An 18,427-nucleotide genomic window follows, 5' to 3' on the forward strand; every position below is an offset into this window, starting at 1 on the left:
TTTCTCCATTTTTGTACCTGTAGCATTTTATGTTCTTGCCCTGAAGGATGCCTTTTCATGCTTACATCAATTTAAATCCATCCTCGTTTGGTTTTCGATGAGGGGACACTGCTTTTGTTTTCTCAGAGTCATTTTTATTTGAGTATTACAATATTTTGCTCACCTAAGCAGGCCTGTAACACTTCTGGTGTCCATATTTCCCAGCCTTTCAAAGAAGTGAATGACATGGGGCCTTTTTCTTTCTGAGTGTCTCTACATGTCCAGAAGAATCCAGGGCTACTTAGAAGGTCTGAAACACATCTTGCTCATTTCTTTGTCTCACAGAGGTGATGAGCTTCTGGCCTAAGGAGTTGTTCTCTTCGTCTGCTCCCCGAGCTGATTTATAGCAACCCCTTAATAGATGTTCACTGGTAGAGAGCATTCCCTTCTCTCAGCATCGAGCTTAATTTCTCTCCTAGGTTTAAGCAGAGTATTAGAAACCCCAGCTCTTCTCTGGCAATTTCATAAACCTTCTAGTTATGAGCACTGTACCTAGCTCGCTAATGGCCATGTTCTGTTTCTTCATTTAAAAATGATGATGAGGCTTCCCTCACAAAATCCTTTGGGGCAGGTAGAAGCCCACTGCTGCAAAAGTGAATTAACAACCAAAAGAGTCATATATCTTTGGAGAAAGCTGTTCAAAATCCATGACAGTAGTTAAGGGAGTTAATTTATAAGCCAGTACTGGCCACGCCCCAAATGTCCATATCACTAAATAAGTTCTGTAGAAAGTTGGTAACTGGTTTGCAATCTTAATTGGAAATATTTCTAAAATGAAAGACTTCTGATGTCAAAAAGGAGAACTTAATGAGGCCAAATTATTTTCCTCGGGTACTCTGTTCTATTAAGAAAAGTGTGAGTGGTAATGAAAGGCCAATTAATTTAAAAAGTCTTTTATCCCTAAATTTGAGAATTGTAACCACATTTCATTAGACTAAATTGATCTCCTCGTGGGAGTTTGTAGGGAACAGTGTAGAATATGTGACTTTTATCTTCGGCATTGTCATAAAATCGCTGTCCTCTCTGTCCCATGCCCCTGTCATAGATACCCAGACTTCTACCTATTTTGATCACATTTCTAAAAGTACTGTAAATGTCTCAAGCACAAGAGTGAAAGAGTAGTAAAAGCTTGATATTATACTCCTTCATTAAAATTTTTATTTCAAAACAGGACTCCTAAAGACTAAGGGAAGAGAGAAAAGAAAGAAGGGGGAAAATATGTATATATGCATACACAGGCTAGCTAACACAGTTGTACTACTGACTTTTATTGCTCTACTGAAAGGAACAGTTAATGTTTAAGGGTTTGATCAATCTTACATGTCTATATTTGTTTATCTGAGTATACAATTTGAAGATATCAATATGTAGTACAATATTGTGAAGTTCCAATCACCTTGTCTGAGATTCTGTATTGCTTGTATTGTTTTTGTGTTATTTTCTAAATGCATGTGTGTTTGTTACTATGTTTTCCTTCTTTTTCTTTAAAATAAAAAAAGATATGAAAGCCAAAAAAAAAAAAAGACTAAGGGAATTACACTCTCAATGTGTACGCTAGAGTCTGACTAGTAGTCCATGGAAATGATTTTGTTTGCTGGCTACAGCAAAAAAAGGAAGCTATTTAATGCTGCCTAAATTATAACCAAATGCATTGCTAATTTCCTGGAAAACATATTAGAGCTGCTTTAAAGATAGCTCTTTAGCTTGCTTTGTAAAAATTAATTTTATTTTTTATGCCATGAAAAGAATTAACACTAAGTGATATTCTGCAGAGCACAGAAAGCACTGTTACCCAGCAGCCAACAAATAAATGGGACCCAGGAGGTGAGCAGCAAAGGAAGCGTGCAGCAGGAGAGTAAAGGACTCCTTTAAGATAAATATTTTTTTAGAGGAAGAGTAAACTGGTACAATCACTGTGGAAATCAGTGTAGAGAGTCCTCAGAAAGCCAAAACTAGAAATTCCATTTAACCCCGGTATTCCCCTTCCAAGTATCTTCCTAAAAGAGTTAAAGATGTCATATTACAGTGTGCATCCTTGTTCATAGCAGCACAATTCACAAGAGCTTAATTTTGGAGGTCACCTATATGTCCCTCAGCAGATGAATAAATAAGGGATAAGTGGTATTTACACACAATGGAGTACTATTTTGCTATGAAGAATGATAAACTAGAGTCACTGGTAGGGAAATGGGTGCACCTTGAGACTACATTGTTAAGTGAAATAAATCAAACACACAAGCTTCAATATCCCATAGTTTCTCTTATATGAGAAAACCAGGGGGCTGGGGATTTAGCTCAGCGGCAAAAGCGCCTGCCTGGCAAGCGCAAGGTCGTGAGTTTGGTTCCCGGTACCGGAGAAAAACCAAGAAAAAAAAAAAAAAGTTAGAGAAAACCAGAATAAAAATAAAGAGCAACGTGAAAGATAATTAGAAATAGGAAGATGGATCTCTCTCATATGGGAAGGAGATCAAGAGCAGGAGGGAAGGCAGAGCGTGGGAGGGGTTAACACAGGGAATTGGGATGTGTTATATACATGTACCCAAATCCACACAAGGAACGCTGAGATATGTACTGCAACCATAGACTAATAAATAAAAGGAAACTTTCTAAAGAATGCTTTGATTACCAGAGATGTTGACTGGCCCTTACCTGAGCACATGTTCAGGATGAGAAATGGGTGGATGAGTGTAATACGTTTTGAACACTTCTATACAAGGTATTTAAAGCCATAAACCACACTTCCTTTTTGCTGTCTCAACTGACAGGGAAAAAATACCAAGACGAATAACAAGTAAAGTGAGATAAATGATAAAGGGGAAGAATCTTGAATCTATCATCAACTGTTTCCTATGCTTGTAAGCCACAGACTTTGGAGTGGGAGTATAATTATTAGCGGATATTTTATGTTTCTCTTCACTGAGCTGAGGATCAATAGTGTATGAGCTGAAAGGAAAGTTTTCCCAGAGTTAGAGGGTTTTAATAAACACCAACGTGCAGATTTCCTAGCGGAAATTTGAATTGCTATTTACACACGTATACAGTAAAAAGAGAAAAATGCTATTCTTCAAAAATATATTTGAATGTTGGATACTTGATAATAAATTGCAAGTTAATTCAAAATTATTTAAATGATAAATGTACCTGTAGGCTCTAGTCTCGTGAAGTAATTTTTAAGGAAGATCTGTATCCCATTAGTCAATGTAACACCAGCCTTCAGCAAAATGTCTAGCATATAGTGAGACTCAGTAGATATTTCCTGATAAAGGTGAAAACTATTATTTGCATTGATTTTGGCTGCTAACAATAATAAGATTAAACACTGAGTGCTTATAGTGTGCTAGGTATCCAAGCTAGCACTTAGAACTAAAGATCCGTGTCCTTATGAATGCATTATACTGAGAATAATGATAGAAGGAAACCCAGAATTCATGAGAAAAATACCATTAAAGCAGCACAAAGCCCAGGGTGTATTAGGACAGTTTGCTGTTTTAGGTAGGGATTCAGACACAACCATTTGATTAAGGTCACATTTGACCGGAAAGTGAATACAGGAGTAAGCGATCCCTGCAGATCCATCGCTGGTCCTCCCAGACCAGGGAAGTGGGGGCTGCAGCGCCAAGACCAAGACTGAGGCAGGGATGCTGGTGTCTTCAGGGAGCAGAAACATAGCTGGGTGACCAGAGCCAACGAGATGCAGGCAGAGAGCGACAGCAAGGATGAAGGGTGCGGTTGGGGCAGAAGACCTCATCAGCCTGGATTCAAAGACTTTAGGTTCTATTGCCTCCTAGGATACATTGCACAGAAATTTTTTTTTTTAATGCATCTTCAGAAATGTGTCAAAACCAAATATTTCATTTGTGTAACTTAGGCTTAAGACTCTGAGCTCAGGAAATCTGCCCGTAAGGATAAAAAGCCAAATTAGGCTAGCTTACCAGGGCTTAGGATTTAGCTCAGCAGCACACCACCTACCTTGCAAGCGCAAGGTGCTGAGTTCGATTCCTGGTACCGGAAAAGAAAAAAAAAAAAAAACAACCAGACCGCCAAGCAAGGCCGTTTGCACCTGTGTGTAGTCCTCTGGGACTCCTCAACTCCCTGGCCGTCTCTCATGATCCGCAATACCCCCGTCACCTTCCGATCAATAATCTCAGCCCACACCGCTCTCTTCGGGTTCGGATCCACATATCATGGTATCCTACTGCTTCTTTGCTTGACTCTGGACTTCAGGGCATTTTTAATTTATGAATTCAAACTAAACTCCTTATCTTCTCCCATAAACTCTGTTTATTCCCTGCTAAATTCCCTTTATGGTGGTGGTATCGTGAAGCATCACTCATTACTCAGTTCAAGTCATAGACCTAAGGTTTTATAAAACTCTTTCATTGAATAATAATTACTAAGATCCTACTACACAGCAGCCACCATGCTGGGCCCAGGGGATACGGGTTTGCAGAAAGCAGATACAGAGTCAGCACCTGCATCTTCCAGCCTACAGGGCAGGCAGTGAAGAATACCTTGACCACAGTTCGCAAGATGTACAAGCAAAGCACAGGACGCAAAGAAACTGTGATTTGGACTCAACAGGGGAAAATCTCTCAGGTTAATTCTCACTGAGTTTGAATCATGGACTGCTAAGTGATTGTTAAATCCACAGGGCCCTAGGTGGAGGTAGATAGGAAAGCAAGAAAGGAAGAGACAGAGAGGGAAAAGAGAAGGGGAGGGGAGCCAGAACATTTTAGAAAGAGGAAAAGCATACTGTAGATTTGCGGCTGAAGGGACCACTCAGCTACTCATGCAAGGGTCTCAGGAAGAGAATGAGTAATGAGAGGCGAGGTCAGGGTGCAGCCCTAGAGTGCAGCAGCTGTTAGGGTTGGGCCACAAACATACATCTCACAAAGAAACAAGCGGAGACTGAAAAGGAAGGCCAAACCGAGAAGAGAAAAATAACGAAAGCATGATGTAAGGGAAAGAATTACCAGATGCAACTGAGAAATAAAACATCAAATAGAATGAAGACTGAAAAGGCCCATCAGATTTCTTATAATGGAGGTCAGTAAGGACTTCAACAGGGACAGCTGTACGGGCCTAATGGCACAAGCATTCAAGATCAAATAGTTTGAGGCATGATTAAAAATCCTAAGTATTTGATAAAGAAAAAGAAAAACTAAGTGGAAAAATGGCAAACATTTTGAAAAGGTAATTCACAGTCAGAAAGTTGATAAGCCAGTAAAAACTGAAAATGCCCAACTATATTAGTAATCAAGAAATTCAATCCTATTTCTTCCCATAGTACCACACCAGATTAGTGAAAATATTCCATTTTGACAATATCAAGTAGTGACAATGACACAAAACCACCAGAACATTTATAAATGAAACTGTTGGTGGTGGTGATTCCATGGAAATAATTTGATTCTCTCTAGCACAATTAAAGATATACATGATCTGTGACACAGAAACAAACGAGAATAATTTTCACACAAGGTCACTACATATATGTACATACTAAGATATGCATATGTGCAGGATAGCTTATTAAGAGCACAATGTATGCAAATAAATGCCTTCCAATGATAATTAAATATACTGTGCTCTGACAATATGCTGGAATATTACACAATTGTATAAATAAACACCTAAATATATTAAGATAGACAAGTCTCAGAACATAATGAGTAGATAAAAGTGTTACATGGACGAATCCTACAGTATAATTGAATGTACTCCAATGTATAAATTGTTATCGTTAGTAAAACTAAACAATGATATTTAGTGATATATGCATAGTGACAAATTAATAAAGAAGAGCTTGAGAAAGGCAAAAAAATCTATAGATTGCCCTGCTTATTGTGTTTTATACAATATAGCATGAGGCAGGTAGGATTAAGAGGAGATACATTAAAATCGTAAATTAGTGGTTAATTCTATTTCTGCTCATACAACTTGGTGTTCTATTATTTTTGTTTTCTTCTTTGAATCCATAGTATATTTTTTCACTGTTGCTTTGGAAGGGATGGCTGGGAGAGTTGGAAGAGAACAGACAGTGTGTTCTCAGTCCTTTAAAAAATCATGTGAAAGAGAAGACCAAGAGTGTGTGATAAGGAGAGGATGTGAGATCCAAAGCAATGTGTAAGAGATGCTTTGAATTCCACTGAATAGGGCCAAGGACAGAGAACATGTTCATGCATCCAAGAGAGGAAGAATACCTAGAGAAGCAGGGGCAAAAGTATATAAACCAAGAGAAACTGGCAAGGCCTCTCTGTCCCAGAACATTAATTGACAAAATAACTTTCTCTCACACAGATACATCATAAAGTACTTACAGACAAAACTCAAAGTTTTGGGGGAAAGAAGGTTGGGACTATACTCAACTGGTCTGGTCCTTTGTGACTGATTTCTTAATTTCTCCTTCTTCAAACTTTTTATTGCAGAATATTTAGTAGAGCACATTCAAGCTAAAGAGAGTAAGTATAAGGAACCTCTACCCACTTTAACACATTGACAATAATTCCTCAGGGATCAAGTAGCTCCAGTTGAATTCTATTTGATGCTTGTCCTGTCACATGCTCCGGAAAACTCATACTTTCAAATTCACAAACAATTATTTCCAATCAGTGCCATTGAAATACAATTTCAAATAGACTTGCTGCATCCTTGACTGTAAGACACACCAACAACTTCCAACTGCCAAACCTGCAGACTTTCTTAATTGTGTCCTACACTGTCCAATTTGACTGTCTTCAAAATTAAAGAATATGTTCCAATTTTCCCATTTGTATTCTGAGTCACAAGTTGTTCGAGTTAATGGATAAGGTATCAAAAATACAGTGAATGTTTAAAGTTTTTAGTTTATTAAGATAAAATATACATTGCCATTGATCCCCCATCAAATATATTCCTTTGCTTCAAACACTTACCCCACCATTCTTGGCATTTTCTGAAGCAGTTCTGGAGGTCTTCCTTCATTGGTATCTTTAGGTATTCAGTCCTACCTGCTTCAGAGTCCTGAATCTATTCAAAATATTTACCTTTGATAGTGATTTTGAATTTGAGAAAAAGCCAAAAATCACACAGTTCCAGATCCAGTGAATAAGGTGGATGAGGACAGAGTTATCTTCTGATGAGCTGCCCTTCCATTGGATGGCGCTGAGCAATGGCATTCACCCTATTTTCAATCACCCCTCCAAAGAAACCCCCTAAAAGAGGAGTTATAAAACTGTTTCACAAAGTATCAAGAAGAACAGGATAAATGTGTTCAAAGTGAGGAGAGTGGAGGAGGATTAATGGCAATATGTCTTTTGTGATAATTTTTATTAAATAAACATTCATCATACATTTTTATCATACCTCCTATGCGCCAAGTAACCAGTAGTTTGGGGCCCAGTTCTTAACCAGAATTTCATTACAATAATAAATAAGGTAATATTTCACAGAAAGGGTTAAAAAAAAGTTGAAAAATGAAAATTAAAAAGTCAAATCTTTATAGAAAAATCTGTATTAGAGATGAAATTTTTGAGTTTTCACTGTGTACTCTGCAGAAAAGCACTCCGTACACGCACAGAGAAGCATGTCAAAACCCTTCAGTTTGTTCCCAGGGCTCTGACACCAGCTGACTTAGATTAAATAGCAGTGAGCTAGAAAAGCATTCTGGGTATTGGTATGCAAATTAATTCACCAAGCATTTCTTCCTATGGCTTCACAATTCCCACAGCCACTACTACATGAAACATATATTTTAAAATTGCGTTTTAAGCAAGTAAATAGAACACTAAAACTGCCCTTTTTGTGGACCAGATATACTCCTAACGGAGCTAAAAATATTTTCCAAGAGGAATAAAAACAATTTGTAAAAGATAAGATAATTAAAGTGTTTTCAGTGATACATGAGACATAGGGATATTGCATAATTTTTCATCCATAATTTCATCCTGAGCACATTATAATGTTTTTCTCTGAATTAAACCATTTCTATTTAGGTGGTTTTAAGAAAGGCCACCATTGGCGTGTGTACAAAACAGCTGAAGATCAATGATAGCTTGGATAATAAGAAAACAATGTTCATAAACCCTCAGCATCAGTTTGGCTTTTTGAATGAGTTCTGTCTCCATTACTTAATTTCATAAAAAACAAAAAACTAACAGTAAAGTGAACCAATAACTAATTTAAAAAAGAAAAAGAACAACAACAAAAATCTTTTGCAGTATCAGAATTCAACTAGGCAATTTTACAGTATATTGCTATCTGACACACTCTTTGTTAGCTCCCCTTACCCTAAAGAGAACAAGTTATACTACAGGCACTTACTGTTCACATGAAATACTGTAGTGGCAGTGTTTTAGTAATGTGACACAGATTCTTGATTTTTCTGAGGTTTTAACTCCACCCTCTCCCCACTCCCCCACCCTTAAATGAAGTAATATTGGATTCTAAAATTATAAACTGAAATGCAACATGCATAATGCAAGCCATCCTTTCTTCTGGGTAAGCCAAGATCACTTCGCAGCATACCCCTGCAGGGGACCTAACAGGGAATTTCCAAAAACATTAATGTATTCAGAAGAAATGTCAAAATAAAGAAAGCCTGTAAACATTGTCTGTGGGAAGCTTTTTGTATCCCTCCCGAATGCAAAATGAGCTCTCCTTTTTCCACAGAAGTAGGATCTGTTTCTGCCATCTAGTGACAATAAGGCCACCGGGTGGTTTGGAAAGAAACACGTTTTCTAAATAGGTTCAGTGAATGAATCCAGAGCAATGAGGACTTCATCCATACTCACAGCCATGAGGACACACACTCACACTCACACACACAGGGCACTTGAGAAAGGGGTCTCTAACTGAATAGGCAGGATATTAGCACTGTCCAGAAGTTCCTGGTTGACCTGTAAAACAAGAAAGCAAATGAGTTGCTCTAGACATTATGTGCATGGTACTTTTTTAAAGTTGGGAAGTCATTTTCAGGCTGTTGCTTGTTCCAAGGGTCCAAGACAAGATTCCTACATCAGAAGGGTCTGGGTTCTGGAGTCAGACTATTGAAATCCAAAGCTCACTGCTCTTAGTAAGATTGGCAGTCTTACTAAGAAACCATTCTGATATGATTAAGTTCTCCTGATGGGCAGCCTTTTGTCCAATGGCTGTAAGTCACATCACTCTGAGTCATATGCTGAGTGGCACGGCTGCAGTATGGTAAACTCAGTAAAGGGAAAACTCAGCTTTCTTTAGAAAGCTCCAATCCTGGAACCCTGAAAGGATGGTGGATGACCAACTAGTTATCTGCAGAGACACATGTGGTCAACGAAGGTGAGAGTTATGGTTGGCAGTACAATTTATTATCTTTCAAAAAGTTTAACCCCCCAACTGTCTTAGCCTCTTCTGTTTTGCCAAAAGAAAATACCTGATGTTGCAAAAAAATGTTCACCATCATTAGTCATTTGAGAAATGCAAATTAAAATAACACTGGGATTCCATCTCACCCCAGAAAGAATGGCTATCATCAAGAGATCAACTAATAACAAATGCTGGAGAGGCTGTGAGGAAAAAGGAACCCTTCTCCACTGCTGGTGGGAGTGTAGACTGGTGCAACCACTGTGGATATCAGTGTAGAGACTCCTCGGTAAACTAGGATTAGAGATCACATTTGACTCAGCTATTCTTCTTCTAGGAATTTTTCCAGAAGAATTAAAGCTATCATAGCACAGTGATATATGTGCACCCATGTCTATAGCAGCAAAATTAGTAATAGTTAAATCTTGGAAACAAACCAAATGTCCATCAACAGAGGTATGGATAAAAAAGGTGTGATATTTTTATACAACGGAGTATTACTCAGTTATGAAGAAAGATAAACTAGAGGCTTTTATAGGTACATAGATGCAACTGGAGACCATTCTCATAAATGAAATAAATTAGACTCACATGTGTAAACATGATATTGCCTCCCTAGCATAAGAATCTGAAAGAGTAAATAAAATCTGAAAGGTACAATGGATACTGTGAAAGGGAAAGAAACTGCTCAAAAGGAAAAAACAGCTGGAATGAGGGAAAAAAGAAAAGAAAGAAAGAAGGAAGGGAAAAATATGTATACATGTACACACAAGATAGCTAAGGCAATTATACTACTAAGTTCTATTGGTTTATTGAAAGGAACAGTTAACATTTAATTATTTGATCAATCTTACATGCTTAGATCTGGTTATCTGAGTAACCACTTTGAAGAGAACAATATGTAATGGAACAAACATTGTTAATTCCCTATCATCTTGTTTTCAAATTCTTGTACCATTTTTTATTGTTTTTATTTTGTTTTATGTCTTTGTTTCTGTTATTTTTTATTCTTTTCTCTTTAAAATAAATGGGTAACTAAATAAATAGATAAAACCTGATGCTGGGTGCTTTATAAAGACAAGTTTATTTACCTGAGGATTCTGGTGACTGGGAAATAAAAGGGAACAGCATCCTGGAGAGGCCTTCCCCAGCCACATCACAATACAGCAAATAATCAGAGATGAGAATGGCTACACCCAGAAGGATCAGAAGCATGGCATTTCATGATAACCCATTCAGAAACTAATCCAGTCATAGAGACCTGACTCTCCAGAAAGATGAAATTGCTCCTTCCTGAAAAAGGAGCCCCATTATCTGATTACTTCCCAGTAACCAACCTTGAACCCAGTATAGTTCAAGATCCACATCGACACTGCCCCGCTGCCCACTGCCCACCGGGGACAAGGTGCGTCTACACCATAGCACTAGCAAACTTCTTGGAACTTGAGTGTGAAGGTTTAACACATGGAAATAAAAGCAACAATTACCCTTTTTTTGAGACAGGGTCTCACGCTGCAGTTCAGGCTGAACTTGAACTCTCTTTGCAGCCCAGGCTGGCCTCAAACTTTCAGTGATCCTCCTGCCTCAGCTTCCTGAGTTCTGGGATTATAGGCATTCACCACCACACCCAGCTATAATGACTTTCTTATTTTTCTATGATAGTGTTAGTTTTTCTCTTCACTTTTGCCCAGTGAATAAAGCACAACTTCTATCTTTGCCTCAAATGACTCTTTTCCAGGTCAGAGTGGATGGGAAGACACAGGAGGGAACAATGGCTGCTTCCAGAAAGAAAGAAGTTCTGTCCTCAGAAGCAGGAGAGAAGGGGTATGGCCTGCTGCAGTGGTCTGGGCAACCCACCTTTTATTTTCCCCACTTGGACCATACTCTACTGATCCGATCCCTACATCCACGTTGCTTACTTTCATATTTTTACTAGTCCCAGCTTCCCTGCCTAATCCCTGCCTTTAGTATCTAAGAAGTCATTCTTTAAGCCTTTCTCCTGTCTGCCCCTACTCCTTCAGTAATCTCATGCCACCTTCTGGTTTTACATCTCCCTGTATGCACACTGACACAAGTTTTTAGCCACTGACTCAACATCTCCCTTAATTCTAGATTTGCATATCCAACTATTCTACTAAGCTCCTCATCTAAAAAAGTAGCATCTGAAAATTGATAGATCCAAAGCTGAGTCCTTGGAGCTTCACACTGAAACTCGTGTCACTACACCACCAACTCGAGACCAGTACCTTCCTCCAGTTAGTCAAACTCTGAGTTCGATGATGTAGTTTGCGTCTCTGGATATTGCAGATCTGAGACTCCAACTGGAATTCCTGGTTACAGCAGCCAATAACTTCACAAACATCTTGACTGCTTCTATTTCCATATGCTTGGTCAACCTCTCCTAGTCATTTGGATCCCAGACTAAAAAATTTCTGCCTGAAAAACCTTCCTTAATTTCACAAGACTAAGTCAGGCTTCCTTGTCGTGCACTACCAGACACAAACCTACATATTAACACTGCATTATATGGCCCATTAAATGTCAGACTACTCAATTGAAAAACTTGAAAGGACAGATTATACCAGTGTTCAGTGGCTGTCTTGCAAATTGCACAAGTTCAAATATTTAACTTTTCAATAATTGTGACTCTCAACACACATTTATGTTTTACCTCAAGCTATCCCATGCCAGGATAAGTATAACCAGAAGTTTAACCATATTATCAAAGAGCACAGAGTGTCAGATTTCTGCTCAAAAGATACCTTCATGTTCATAAAATGGCTGCAGTGGTTGGTGACATCATATCCAAGCATGACAAAATTTACAGGAAGAAAAATGCTATCTCATTCTCTCCTTAAGACTGATAGCAGGCTGGGGATGTAGGTAAGTGGTCAAATACTTCTATGGCTGGGTTTCAGCAGCAGTACTACAAAAAAGAATAAAAACAAAAAGACAGGGGAAAAGGGAATGTTTTCCCATAGTTCATGCCAGACTATTTCTCACATATGAAGTGGCCAAAATTTGCCCTTGCTAAACCAATTTATGGCAAAGGGAAATGAAACACCTTGATTATCTCACAGTGGTCATTCTGAGTAGAGAAGGCATTAACCACCACATCACAATTTTCTAATTTTCTGAGAAGAAATTGTCTCAATCCCAAGAAATTGTCTAAATATGCGATGGTAAAATGTCTTTCCAAACCTGCCGGTGAAAGCTGAATGACTGAGAACCTTCTCCTAAGCTCTCAGTGGCTTGTACGGGTTGATTTGAGCAAATAGCTCAGTTGACTGAGGTGGTGGCCTCTCAACACCTTGCTCCTGCCTCTGATGTCTGAAGGTGCAACGCACCAAGCTTCTGCAATGGTGCAATAATTACCAGCCTTTTTGCAGCCTGTGCTTCTACCAATAGAATTTTAACATGTGGGACTTTCCTGCCCAAATGCATGTGTTTCCTCCACTATCTACTCAGACCTCACTGGGTAGTTTCTGCCTTAGAATAGCAGTGGAGAATTGGCAGACAGGAGAACAATGTTCAGCCTTCACAGAGATCAGCACGGGGTGGTACAAGATGACAGGCAAGGGACTTGAACTGGAAAAGGGGGACATTATCATAAATTTAAAATAAAATGAGAAATAAGATTCGGCTAAATGTCTTCACTGGCTCCAGCAGAGAAATTCTTAGCTTTTCTGCCATGATGGAATAATTTTCATAAAGTCAGTTAGGCATATAAGAGTCCAAAGGAAACATACAGTACTCATCTCTAAAATTACAACCTCAGTGAGCATAGCTAATCTAATGGGAATCTCTGGTCCTGATAACAGTTCCTTCCTCGTGTCCAAAAACTCTCTCTCCACTCTCAGGCCCACTGGGGATATTTTGTCAGGATCTTTTTAACAGAGGACTAACTGTTCTTCAATACACACTATGTGTTAAACACTGGGTCACACACTTGCTTCCCGTCAGTTCACGTAACCATGGTAACACAGGTAAGCATATTTTATTGATGAAAAAGACCCAGAAAGGTTCTTACAGTATTTACAAGCATTGACGGCTAAGATCTGAGCCTAGATCAATCTCATGGAAAAGCTCATTGGGTAAGAAGGTGAACTTTAGAACTGACACTTCCTTTTTATCTCACAGAAATTCAAAAATTGCCTGTCCTACTTAAAACAAAAATTCTGTAGTAGCTTGGGCAAATATGTACTAGGATCAAGATATTACCAAGAGAGCTGAGGTTCATTCTGCGACTGCCAACCATCAAAGGCCACAGACTATGTTTTGTTAATGAACAAAAACAAGTGTATTTCTGATTCACTTGGAATTAATGCTAACTGCTTACACACATGTCATTCTCAGAGAAAGGCCCATGCTTCTGGCTACTTTAAGGAAATGGGAAACCATGGTCCTCTGTTCTTATTTGTTTGCACCCACTAGAATGGCTATGGTTTTTTCTAGTTTTCATTTTTATTGGTCCATGTTTGTGGTATATAATAATTACATTCGTTGTGAGGAGTCGGTTCATGTGCATAACACTTCTCATTCTTTTTCATCCTCTTCTCCATCCCTCCTCTCTCCCTCCCTCTTTTTTTTTTGGGGGGGGTGCTTTTTGAGACAAAGTTTCACTATGATGTTCAGGCTGGTCTTGAACTCACCTTGTAGCCCAGGCTGGCCTTGAACTGGCAATGATCCTCCTGCCTCAGCCTCCCAAGTGCTGAGATTATAGGCATGCGCCACCATGCCTGCCCTCCCTCCCTCCCCTTGATCCCCTGAGAAGGACCTATCTCCCTACTTCATATTATCTATCTTTTATTTTGCACAATAACTTATTTATATTTTGAGTATCCATCTGATATTCAGGCTTGTGTGTCTGGTTTATTTTACTTAATATTATGGTCTCAAGGTATATCAGTTCTCCTACAAATGATTCGAGTTTATTTTGTCTTGGCAGAGTAGTACTCCATTGTATGTAAATACCACATTTTCTTTATCCATTCATCTGCTGATGGACACAAAGGCTGTTTCCCAGGCTCAGTTGTTACAAATCATGCTGCTGTATGCATGCGTGTGCACAGATCACTGTCACATGCCTTTATACTTCTTGCACAAGTGCAGGCAGCAATGACTCAGAGGTGTCGGTTAGTATTAGTGATGTCTTCAAGCCAACCATGGGGAAATCCTCTCTTTGTTCCTCAAAAGATGAACTCAGAGTACAGGAGGACTTCCTGTCTGGTGTCGTGGAAATAGGAATGTACATCGCCCTCTTCCTGTAACCATGTCCACTCTCCTTTGTTGCTTATTATTTTTGCTCATGCTACAAACAATAAGATCTGAAGTGCATATTTCCACATTTATACTATGAAAGCATTAAAATCCAAAGACAAACTAAATATCTTGAAATATATATATCTTGAAATATCTTGAAAAACTAAATATCCGTAGCATATAAATAGAATAAGCTCATCATAAAAGAAGCTCTTGAGTAAGAGACAACTATAGATATATCTTTATTCCTAACTTTCTTTTTTAAAGAAAACTTTATACCCTTTTCATTTTTGTACATTACAAAAGAAATGTGTACTTGCTATATTGTGCGAAATAATACAAAGGCATTAAAATGTTATTAGCCAACACTTCCTCCCCAGCTCTGTAACCCAGTGTTAAAATTTTAGTGTGCATTCTCTAAGGCATCTCTCTTTACTAACATAGCATAGAAAGATTTTTCTCTGAATAAAAAGTGGTTTATAAAATTTTTCTACTGCCATTTTTCATACCAAGTCCAGGCTTTTAGATCAGATTGTATTACTTTGTGTATATTAATAGATACAAAATATTTCTCAGCCTTTAGCTCTGTAACCATTTACCTTGTAGATATTTACACTGTTGCCAGGGTTTTGCAGCCATAACAAAGAATTTAAAACATTGTAAATATATTTGATGTATTATTACCTTTTTGTAGGGCAATTCTTAAAAGTGAGGAGACAAAGTCAGAAGATAAGCATATTGGTTGAAATTTAATGGACAGTGGGAAAAAATTGGAAAATTTTCCAAATTTTGACACTAACTGGATGTATCCTTAATGTCCATAATGGACTCTGAGAAGCACAAAAATTAAAAGGGTTTCACTTTAGTCTCTATAAAATTTATACCAACAAAGTTCTGCTTATAACTTTCCTGTTTTATTACCAAGTGTAAATATGTTAGTTCAAGAAGAGATCTATAGTGAGTCCCCTATTTGCGAACATTTGAGTTGTAAACTTTCACAGATACAAACAGAATCTCCACTGTGAAATTCGTGCATACAAACAAATCATGAAGAAAATCACATGTGCACCTTACCATTTTAAGGTAACTGCAAAAGTAAAAACAGTTTGACTGTGGGATGTTTGTGTGTGTGTTTGGTTTTTCTATGCTTTACACTGTATGTTTGTGTCAAAGTTATATGAGACTCACTCTGTCAGACTTGTGAATGTTTTCCTGGAACAGAACCCCGTGCTTAGGTCAGGGACTTACTGTAATGAAGAAAATAATGGCAAAAAAGACTGATAAGGAGAGGAAGATAATTAATTCTTAGGATTTCTACTTCATTAACCAGAGTGTATAAGAAATCTCAATCATTTGTTTTTTCACCTGATCAATTAAACATTTTTCAAGAGCTAAGCATGGTGGTGAACACCAATAATCCCAGCACGCTGGCAGGTTAAGGCAGGAGGATCTCAAATTCTAGAGCAGTCTGGACAATTTAGAAACTTTCTCACACTCTGTTTCAAAAGAAAAAATGTAAATGAAGGAATGAAATGAGGCTCAGGGGGAAGGCCCTGAGATTAATACTAGTAGTGCAACGTATATTTAAGACCTCTGCTCAAGACAATGGGTATAGTGCAGTCTAGGATATTGGTTATGTCTTCAGAGACTAGCACAGTGACAGACACAGGACACTAAAGAGTCTCTGTGTCCAACCCCCACTTAGAAGATGATGAAGTAATGAACCCTCATTCTTTCTGTGGTTTGACTTGGTTTTGCCTCCAGCTGATTTTTTCTTCATGTGATCTAACAGTATGCAACAATGTTCTGAAACAAATTCCATTCTTACATTCCATTCTTACATTACATTCAAACAATTTCCATTCTTAGGCATTTTAATCTTCTAGATGAACATGTAATTATGTCTCAATATAATCCCAGAAGTAAAAAAAAAAAAAAGAAAGAAAGAATTTCAGAATTGTATACCAGGGAAGGTTAGCAAGAAAAAAAAAGTCCTTGGCCCAAAGATAGTTCTTATCAAGAACTTTTGCCAAAAAAACAATGCCCAAAGAAAGAATATTTTCCCCCTTTATTTTTCTACATGATCATTATGATGGTCAGTTACAAAGACTGGTTATGGTACTATACTAATGAGAGTAACTCGGCAAATTTCACCCTTGTCTGACCAGTGAACTCTGCTGTATTATGGAGCACAATTTAGCCCAGTCTCAGGTGTATCTCAGCATGTATCCTGGGGTCAGAAGATGTTTGAGGTGGAGAAATAATGTAATCATGACATATGAAGCACTCCTAAGACAAATTAAGTAGCAGTACGCCTTATCTGGTAAAGAAAAGCACATTAAACAAGACAAAAGTGAGGTCCTCTCATATATCATGGTAAGTTAAAATCAAGTTAAACATAATCCTTCAAGCATTTCTATGAAACCACACATTCCATATTCCTTTCCCTGCCTTACAGGCGATTGCTAAGGCACAGACTCTGACACGAGCCACATGTGCAGGTGACTGAAGGAAGAATTCCCGGCAGAAGCTTACAAGGACAACCAGAAAATAGGGCATAAAAAGCAAAAGCAGTGAAGAAAGCAGGAGATTCCAGGTGAGGTCGTGCAGAGGGGCGCTTCAGGCTCACCCCACAGGGGAATTCTGGAGGGTAATGTTATCTCAAGACTGCCCTCTCTGGAAGTAAGAAAGCTGTGATTTCATGATCCAGCCAGCCATTAGTGTGTCTCCCCAGAAAAGCAATGTGGCTCCAGTAACTCCAGAGTCCACCTCTGAAGAGAACAGGTGAGAGCATAATGTACAGAGTTTGAGATCTGTGGACTCTCGGTGGGACACTGGAAATGCTTGCTGATATCTTAATTTTTTTTTAGCAACATCCAGAATTTGTAAGTTATTTTGCTGGTGATAGATGCCTACTGTAAGCCAGCAGGGGGTGCTCCTCATTGAACTGACTCAGGGATCCAGGTTCTGACCAGGCAGCCGTCATCTTCACGTTAACTACTGTGCCTTAAGGGGTGAGAACTTTCCAGGAATATGTCCCGGTGACCTGCAGAAATGTCCCTTGTGTTCAGAGCTCACTGGGCAGAGCTGGTCCCCTAGCCCCTTCCTAGAACCACAACGGGGCCTGAAGGTGATACAGTATCACAGGACTGAGAGGAGAAAAGCTGGAAATGTTTTCCAAATTCATAAACACCACAGTGCCCCATGGATTAGCACTAATGTCACTTTTGACCGAGTCTAAGTTATAATTAAGTAAAAATTCTAAAACTGAAATCAGAAAGTTTAGAACCACACAGGTGGTTGAAAAAGATCTAATGATTTTTGTGCTCTACTGGGTGGAGTTATGTTCTCTTTACTAAAATCACACATTAAACAAAAAAATAAACAAACTAAAATCACACATTAAAAAGTAATAGACTGAAGATCATGTTGAAATGTATTATAAAGTGTTAGATAATAAAAGTAAAAATATGGATATCTGAAAAATCTATGTGCCAGGAATAAGAAAAGAGGGGAGCCCTGAGGTATATATTTCCCGAGGATAAAGTCCAAACCTCCCAAAACTACTGGAAATAAAAGAGCAGGAAGAAAGGCAAAAGTAAAAACTGTTTGACATTTTGCATTGATAAAAATTCATCAAAATAACTATATGTCAATATTTAGCATATGTATACATATATATATCCTGAAAGATGAAAAAGTCTTACTATAAGTATCTCTCACCTGGCATTCTTCTGTCTTTTTTCAATTCTAAGAATGTTCATCCAAATAGACAGGAGTGGAATGAAGGAAGAGTTACCAGTTACTG

This window comes from Chinchilla lanigera, unplaced genomic scaffold (assembly GCF_000276665.1).
Source record: "Chinchilla lanigera isolate Chin_1 unplaced genomic scaffold, ChiLan1.0 scaffold00017, whole genome shotgun sequence".
NCBI classification, from domain to species: Eukaryota; Metazoa; Chordata; class Mammalia; order Rodentia; family Chinchillidae; genus Chinchilla; species Chinchilla lanigera.